The following is a 9515-nucleotide window of genomic DNA, read 5'->3' as shown; positions in this document are numbered from 1 at the left end:
ACCAAGTTTGGCCATGATTGGCCTAACCTCTGTTGCCTCTACCACTAGGTTAGATTTCTGCAATGCAGAAACCTCTGAAAACAATTCAGAAACATTGGCTGGTACAGAATTTGGTGGCTGGGTTGCTCACTGGGGCAGGGCAGTTTGAGCATATAACACCAATCCTGGCCTGACTCCACTGGCTGCTAATTAGTTTCCTGACCCAATAAAGCCTTAAATGGCTCAGGACTGCAATATCTCAAGGACCACCTCTGCCCATATGAACTGACCCAGTCCTTCTGATCACCATCTGAGACCCTTCTTCAGGTACCTCCTCCATGAGAGGTCTGAAGGACAGCAACAAGAAAATTTTCTTTTGTGGTTCTCTGTTTTTGCACTGCTCTCCCCAAGGATGTTCAATAGATGCCTTCATTACATATCTTTAAGTGCCAGGCAAGAACATTCCTCTTCTCTCAGGCCTTTGGCAGCCTTCCCAACATCTAAGACACCAGAGGTACTAGAACAATTGGTTAAATCCTTTGAGACTAAAAAAAAACAGTGGTCAATTTTTATAGATATTTGGTGTCAGGAAATCAATTCGATATACAGAATCTAAGAAATGAATGGAATGTTCATTAACTGTTCCTCAAATCCAGATTTGAAATTTCCCCCTATTGCTGAGCAGACCATCTTAAAATAACAGTGATGCTTCTCTCTGGATTTCTTGGTTCTATGCCTTATCAATATTCTCTGTTGGTAAGTAACCCCGTGATATCTCCTACACCTCCTCCAACATTCAAGGGTTCTGATGATATCTAGGTGGCAAGTTCTGGAAATACTTGCTGCACTGTTAACAGGATGGTGGATGCTTGAACCAGTCCAAGAGGATATGTGTTATGTTCTTAAGGTTGTCACCCTGAACCGACTTACTTTTGAGTAAGTTGCATTGAACTGTATTGAAAGGAACTTATTTCTTGGTAGACGGATATAGGATTGTGCTGCCACATAAAAGGAAAACCAGAAAGCCAGTGCTATGATGCAGAAAAAGTTTTATTGGGAATTTCAAACAGTAAAAGTATTCAAGTGAATACTAAGCATACTGGAAGACAATAAAGCAAAAAAAAAAAAACACATTCCAGTGAACAGCTTCTCCTTTAGAATTATTTTTTTCAGGTTGCAGGTAGAGTAGCGGGTTCTACATTTATAGAACATTCTTTCCACCTTCCTTTACATTAAGTCCCAATTACACATACTTACACTTGCATGCTAATTTCATAGACACAGTGAATGGATCTTGTGCTTTTCTTCCCAATGCAAACTGGTGTGTTTCAAAGAGACGTGGGCAAATAAATATAGTAACAAGCAGGAGAAAGTGAGATAAAATTAAACTGAAAACAGCTGCATGTTCTAGATGGGCCTGATTACAAGGGATGTAAAACACTCTCCCAGCTCCCATTGGGATTGCCTAGGGAGTTTGGGTGCTCAGCATATCTAAAATCAGACCAAAATAGTCCACCACAGATCTCTTTTTCTTTCCTCCTTCTTGACAGACCGTGAGAGCTTAGCAGGGGGTATAGCAGATGCTGCCTCTACGCCCCACAAACCCATAACGGCCCCGGCCCCCCAAAGCACCAGAGCTAGACCCCAGAAGACCTGCACCACCATAGAGCCCTCTGCCAAATCCACTGCCAAATCCGAATCCATAACCACCAGCAGCACATGGGGTGTTGCCTCCGACAGACACAGGCTCACAACTGGCAGAGAGGATGGGTCCTGGGAGGGTCACGACGATAGGAGGTGGCTGGATGACGACCTCTGCTGGTGGGATCTGGTTGACGCATGAAGGCTGGACTCCAGAAAGAATACCAAGACTGGCAGAAGGGACGCCGGATCCAACCAGGGCACCGGAGCCATAGCCATAGCCAGAACCATAGCCAAATCCACCGCCAAATCCACCACCCAATCCACCGCCAAGGCCACCGCCAAAACCACAGCCAAGGCCGGCTGATCCAAAACCAACGACTGGGGTGGAAGCACAAGATGGGACGGCGCAGGAAGGTCCACAGTTAGCCATGGTTGAGTCTGGAAAGACATAGGCAGGCACATATTATAGCCAAAAAACATTGTAATTCACAACAGCAATGAAAACTATGGGTTGCATCCAACTACCAATCTGAGTCGACATGTCCATTGATTAAATGGGTCTACATGGAAAAACATGGAATACATGGAGAAACATGGAATACAGCCCTATGTATTCTCAGTGGCACAGTATATCAAGAGAGGGATATACCAGAACATGTACTGAGCATCTTTATCCCCCCCCCCCTTGTTATATCAGAAGCTGGTGTTGCCAGTCTTTTGAGGCCAGTAGGGACATTTTATTCTTGACAATAGTTCTCATGGAGGGAGGGGAGAAGTGGCCTATCAGAAATTGACTGCCGTATCTGAAGAACTGGGAAAAGAGGCAGGGACTTAATTTTAGTTCAACAACTCCAGTGGATTCAAAGTTGAAACACTAATGCAGGGAGCTCTGAGCTAGATGATCTAACGGCCAATCCCACGATGGTTATGCTCTGCCTCACCAGTTACAAGTAGCATGCTTCTGAATACCATTTGCTGGAAACTTCAGAAGGGGAGAGTGCCATTGCATGTGGGTCTTACAGATGGGTTTTCAACAGGCATCTGATTGGCCTGTGTGAGAAAAGGATGCTGAACAACAAGAGCCATTGGCCTGATCCAACAGCAGCCCCCAATACTGCTATTTAGATGAGGATTCTGAAAGAAATCTCTACCCTCTCGCACACAGAATTACATCTCTGTTTCCAAAGAGAGAAGAAATATTAAATCAGTTTTAAGTTTGTATCATAAGTAGACTCTCCAAGCATAGAGGGTAAAACATGCTGAGAATGTGGCATTCTAAATCCCCAGCTAACTGCTGAAAGGCATTGGAAATTCAAAAGAGCTAGATATGTGTGTGGAAGTCTAAGAGATATACTTCAAAGGAACCAGGTAGCACAAATACACCATGGAGATTTAGTATAAATGTGCATTAGTATTTTAAATCTCTGAGTCAAGTCCTACATTGGCAGGTATAAGTACAGTGGTACCTCGGGTTAAGAACTTAATTCGTTCCGGAGGTCCATCTTAACCTGAAACTGTTCTTAACCTGAAGCACCACTTTAGCTAATGGGGCCTCCCGCTGCCGCCGCGCTGCCAGAGCACGATTTCTGTTCTCATCCTGAAGCAAAGTTCTTAACCCGAGGTAATATTTCTGGGTTAGTGGAGTCTGTAACCTGAAGCATCTGTAACCTGAAGTGTCTGTAACCTGAGGTACCACTGTAAATGGGAGCAAACTGGAGCTTCTTCTGAGATGAATCAGTGTAACTATTCTAAAAGCTCTCCATAAAGAATCACAGAACTGTAGCTTTTTACACCATCAATTCCTATCTCCCTGCTTTGATGGAGGCAATCCAGACCTCCAGCGCAGGAGATATTGACTACCCAACTCTCCAGTTGATCGCTTCCTTCATCAAACCAATCGGTTTCTTTGGAGAAGGATTCTGGCTCTGTTTAAAACATCTACTTTGTATGCAAAAGGCCCTAGTTCAACACCCAGCATCTTCAGGTGGGGGTGACAGGTACACCCAGTGTGGAACCCAATGTAGACTAGTTGTGGGGAATCTTTTACCCTCCAAGGACTGCTGAACTAATACATCCATCATCCCTGGCCATTGGCCATGCTTGCTAAGGATGACGGGAGCTATGGTTCAGCAACCTCTGGAGGACCAAAGGTTTCCCACTCCTAGTGTAGACAATACTGAGCTAGATAGACCAATCATCTGACTTGATATAAGACAGCTTCCTATGCTCCCTGCTTTCCTACAAACTGTGCTATGTCCAACCAAGATTGGCCTTCCTCCAGCTTTTACCCATTTGATCTATGCAAGGACTTGGACAAGCCAAGCTTACCTGTGTTGTTTTGATGAGTGGGAAGTTGAGAGATGATGAGAGGTGAAGCTGTTGGTGAACAGTGGAAGAAGGAGAGCTTTTATACCATCCTCATGGAGTCCCTAATGGTTAAGAAACGCCCCTGCACACTTAATGTCTCAATTATCCACGATCAAAATCTGCTGCTTCCATCATAGTCTAAAATTGCTTTAATAAGCCAAATGTTGTCAGGATGCCAACTCTGTAATCAGCTTATTACACAACATGTTCATTTTTTCCTTCCATTTCTTCCCTCCGGGAATTGTTCACTGTATTCCGTTGACTTGGGAAGGAATCTCGTTGGGGGAAAAAGTGGGCCTTATTTCCTTTTCATTCTGTTTTTAAATATACAGCATTTTTAAACAAATAAAAATACAAAGAAACAGCAACTACAACAGAGCCTCCAAGTGTCCCTATTTTCCAGGGACAGTCCCGGATTTACAAAAGCTCACTTGGTTTCTGATTTGGTCCCAGAATGTCCCACTTTTCCCTAGGATTTCCCTATTTTCATTTGATAAAAGTTGGAGGGTATGGAGTTATGCAACCCCTGAGCCTAAGAGATAAGTAATTATACAACCTTTAGAAGACACCCAAAGGCAACCCTGTATAGGAACATTTTAAAATGTCTAATTTTTATTATGTTTTTATATATGTTGGAAGCTGCTCAGAGTGGCTGGGGCAACCCAGAATCTCTAGCCATTTTGGAAATACAATTACAGAAAAGGGTGTGCAGGTCTCCTCAAAGCAATTTCTTTGACATCAGACATGAGCGTGGTGGGGACCTTGTATATTTTTCTGGAAGCTGCAGTTATTCAACTTTTCAAAGTCACAATTTCAGGAGTTCCCTTGTTTGTTAAAGAGTTGATTGTTAAAGCACCCTGGAAATTGTAATTCTGTGCTGGGAATAGGGGTCCCCTAACAACTTTTTGCCCCCTTAACAAACTGCAGTTCCCATTCTTTGGGGACTTTAAATATCCTTGACTATTTAAAGCAGTCTAATGATGCTTCACCTATATAGATGAGATATATTTTTAAAAAAATGCAGACTGATTGAGATGAATTGAACTTAAGATGGGGGATATGAGAAATGGAGAGAGATTGAAATTCATAGTCTTCCAGTCCACCGTTCCCAGGATTCATTGGGGGAAGCCATGGTGATTGTGTTAATGGATATTGTCGGTGGCGCCCCGGGCTGGATTTAGGTTTGATGAGGCCCTAAGTTGCTGAAGGTAATGGGGCCCTTTATATGTCCAGCTTTCCTTTGTCAACAACAAATTGTCGCTGTTTTTTGTGTTGAATATATGCTATACAGTAATTTATAGACCTAATAGGTATCTAAAGCCATTTGCACATAACAAAATATATATTTTCTTTTCTTTTATTTTATCAAATACATGTTGAACTGAAATACAGTTAAGAAGAAGTATATTAATAGTGAAATACAATTAAGAAGAAGAATATTAATAGTGAAATAATTATTAAGCTCTAACTTAAAATGATTTTTTTATTCATAACAAACTTAATAATGCAAACACATTGGCATTTGGCAATAACAAAAGTTGCTTTAGAAACACAGTTTACAAAGACCCATAATCTAATCTCTAGAAACTTGCTATAACATGAAATAATAATAGGTGTAAATATATGATGCAAGCTACGAATAATTATAAATAGCATTATTAATATGAAATTAAGTGTTATAACTTGTACAATGCAATTGTAGTTAATACAATGCATTTTATATAACATCAATATCACCATAGTAGTCCACACTGTTCATTGAGACAGCAGACCTTATTTGTTTTTTATCTTGTATTTTGGAAATGTACATCCAGGTTTTCTCCTTTAATTTTTTTTGGGGGCCCCCAAGAGAGTGGGGCCCTAAGCTATAGCTTGTTTAGCTTATACATAAATCCGGCACTGGTGGTGCCTGGTCAGCTGAATAGTGTGAACCTAACAGGGCAATTCCGGAGTCAGCAATCTTAACAGGAGAAAAACCCACAAGCAACCTTGTGGCTAGAGGATCATCTCCCTGCTTTGATGCCTTCCGTTTGTGTCAGGTGTCAGGTGTTGGCTGTTTGGGTTTCCTGCTAGAGGATTCTTGTTGGCTTTCCAAAATTGTTGACAAGATCAGAAGAAACCAACAAAGCAAGTTAAGTGCCATGACCCCATGCAATCCTGCATTCCAGCATTAATTGAGCTGCTTTGCCCTGCTTGTAATTATTTGCCCATAAAGAAAATTGTAGTGTGTGCTTGTTAAAGTGCTCAGTTTATTTAATTCAAATTGTCTGAATGTTTTTTCCCAGGGTTTAATGCAAGACAAGCTTAAAGTTTGCACAGGTTTGACTTAATCATTCCTCCTTGACTTTTCTTAACAAATATTTCAAATTTGTGAGTTACACAATTCTCAAGATTATACTTCCTACAAGGAGCAAACAAAAATTACACAGAAAGGGGTCTCTTGGATATGCAATCCAATGTAAACAAGCAGAGCTCACACAGCTTTGCCACTGGTCTTTGCAGCCTCTAGTCTACGGGCAGAGAAGGACTGGTGTCAAAACTCTGTAGAACATCTCCCCTCCTGCTGAGTGAGAGGGGAGAGGCATTCTGCCACCCTGCTTTGCTGCCAGGCAGTGAGGGGAGATCTCCCTCACATACATCTGGTGGTGTGATGCATCTTTCCATTGGCAAGCAATCTCAGCTAGAGCATCCATGACAGATGGCCATCCAACTTCTGCTTAAAAACCTCCAAGGAAGGAGAGTCCACAGCCTCCCAAGGAAGACAACTCCACTGTCAAACAACTCCTACTGTCAGAAATTTCTTCCTGATGTTTAGTCAAACTCTTTCTTGTAACTTCAATCCATTGGTTTGAGTCCTACCCCCCAGAGCAGGAGAAAACAAGCTTGCTCCCTCTTCCATGTGACAGCCCTGGAGATATTTGAAGATGGCTATCATATCTCCTCTCAGTCGCCTCTTTTCCAGACTAAACGTACCCAGTTCCTTTAACCGTTCCTCATAAGGCTTGGTTTCCAGACCCTCTGTCATCTTGGTCACCCTCCTCTGCACACATTCCAGCTTGTCAACATGCATCTTAAATAGTGGCACCCAGAACTGGACATAGTATTCCAAGTGTGGTCTGACCAAGGCGGAATAGAGTGATAATATTACTTCCCTTGATCAGGACACTATATTTCTGTTGATGCAGCCTAATCCCGGATTCCAACCCTACTATCCAGTATAAAGATTTAATTCTCTTTCTGCTGGTAGTCGCACATTTAGTGATAGCCTATCACTGGAAATCCCGGGTGGAGCTATCTCTTGAGACATGGTTCAATAATATTTGGGATATAGCTAGTTCAGAATGACTGCTGGGCTTAGAAGAGTTGCAAATGGTGTTATAAAGGGAAATATCTTTGGTGAAACCTGGTCTCTCCTTTTTTTATTTGTAAAGGGAAAAGTAAGTAAAGCTCTTCCATCAGCCTCACAAACCTGTCTGTGGAGAACCTATATGGACTGCCAACATTTTAAGATCATGTAAAATTGACACCATAAACTTAATGCTATGTTCTTTTCTTTCCAGTGACTGTATTGTATAATAAATATATATATATATTTTAAAAAGAACTAAGTCCCTCTGAATTCAATGGGATTTTCTCTCTGGTATGTTCCTGATCATTCTCAAAGTTTCTGTTGTTGTTGTTGTTGTTGTTGTTTTCTTTTTCCCCCTGACAGGGACTCAAGAGCCAGTGTGGTGTATTGGTTAAGAGTGGTGGACTCGTAATCTGGTGAACTGGGTTCGATTCCCCGCTCCTCCACATGCAGCTGCTGGGTGACCTTGGGCTAGTCACACTTCTCTGAGGTCTCTCAGCCCCACTCATCTCACAGAGTGTTTGTTGTGGAGGAGGAAGGGAAAGGTTCAGGTAGTGATAAAGCAGGATATCAAATCCAAATCCAAACTCTCTTCAAGGCAGCTCACAGCTACAATTTTGAAGGTTGAAGGTGTTTCACATGATTCCTTCACTCACACATTTTTTCTTTTCAACAATCTTGCGAGGTAGATTTGGCAGAGAGGTTGTAATTGGCTCAAGGTGGCAGGTGTATATGACGCATATCTGGGTGGGAGATCAAACATGGGAGAAGCTTCCTGGTGTAGAATAGAACGTACCAATGTTCATCTGAGAAATGTTGGAGGGTATGCCATGGGGCTATATGGGTTTTTGGTCTGAGCTAGCAGGCCTTTTCTTACATTTGTGAAGAGAATGCTGGGGTTGGAGAACCATAATGATGTAAAAGAGGCCAGCTGGATGAGTTGTAGCTTAGTGTTACCTTGGGTAAACTATTTCTTCCAGGCTACTCGCTCCTGACGAGAGAGAGAGAGAGAGAGAGAGACTCTGTCATTAACTTGATGCTGCCTTGACAGCTAAGTTGTAAGTGATAAAGATCAAGTCAACAGAGCATCATTTTGTCCCTTGTCTCTTCTCTCTCTCTTTCACACATGCACACACACACACAAACACATCAAGACAAGCTGCTGATGCACCGATTTGGGGAAATTAACATTAATCATTTTACATTTTGGGCAGGACAGGTTTCTTTCCAGTATAATTAGAGTGCTCATTCCCTTAATCGGGGTTCTGATCTCTCAAAATTAGTTTGACAGAAACAAGCAAATTAAACAGCAGGTATGTCACCATGTTTAAGCTCCAGGGCACCCCCAAACACGTGGATTGTCTGGGTTTGATTTTGTTTTGCTGAGAGTGAGAAAAGGAAATGAATGAAGAGGCAAGATATTTTGTGTGTGGGCTTTGCCCCCCAGTAGATGTGCCCCCTCAAGATCTCCCACCCACACAATGCAAATTGGGTTTGTTTTATTTTATTTTATATTATTTATTTTTTAAAAAATGAGTCCCTTTTATGGATGGCACAGATCACAATCAAAGGGAAGCCTACCTAAATTACATTGCTGAAACAATAAGCAAAGCATACTCCGAAATTTGCACTTCTCTGAATTTTGCAGTTCTGTTGTAAAATTGTGTATATTGTATGTAAGTTCAGAGCAACGCTGATGAATTTTCCTGAAGGCGCTTTTTTAAATGATGATGATGATGTTAATTAATAAATACTACTACTACTACTACTACTAATAATAATAATAATAATTTCACAACTTTATATACAAATGTGGATAATGGAACTTAACACTGGATAAAGGAGAGACTGAAATAGATAGCTTCACTTATCCCTAGAACCAATGAAGACTTACCAAGGGTAGACCCAGTGAAATTGATTGATTACTTTGATGGCCCTGAGTACCTTGTCCACTTATGTCAGTATGTCTACTATGATTAAGACTTATTTGAATAAAAACCAATAATCTCCCTTCCATCATACATCTCTGTTGCTGCCACATAATACCCGTTCCACAGCTGTGAGGATTCTGGGATGTTGCCAAGAATCCTTTATTGTCCCCTATGCTCCATCAATGCTGATACATTGTCAAGATGGATGCTCTTTCTGACTTCCGTTATAGCTCACTGATCGAGTC

At 41.7% G+C, this 9515-nt stretch overlaps 1 long non-coding RNA gene across 1 annotated transcript; it reads right to left on the bottom strand.

The window, feature by feature from the left end:
• Window positions 1-1011: 1011 nt before the first annotated feature.
• On the bottom strand, window positions 1012-4110 carry LOC308465127. Its single transcript, XR_013980257.1, has 2 exons — window positions 3952-4110; window positions 1012-2061 (listed from the first exon to the last, which is right to left on the bottom strand). It is a non-coding gene; the product is annotated as an uncharacterized lncRNA (long non-coding RNA).
• Window positions 4111-9515: the final 5405 nt, after the last annotated feature.

Source organism: Podarcis pityusensis, assembly GCF_964106645.2.
Source record: "Podarcis pityusensis genome assembly, chromosome: 16".
NCBI classification, from domain to species: domain Eukaryota; kingdom Metazoa; phylum Chordata; class Lepidosauria; order Squamata; family Lacertidae; genus Podarcis; species Podarcis pityusensis.
Note: the sequence above shows the minus strand (reverse complement) of the source record. Positions and strands in the feature narration are given on the sequence as shown.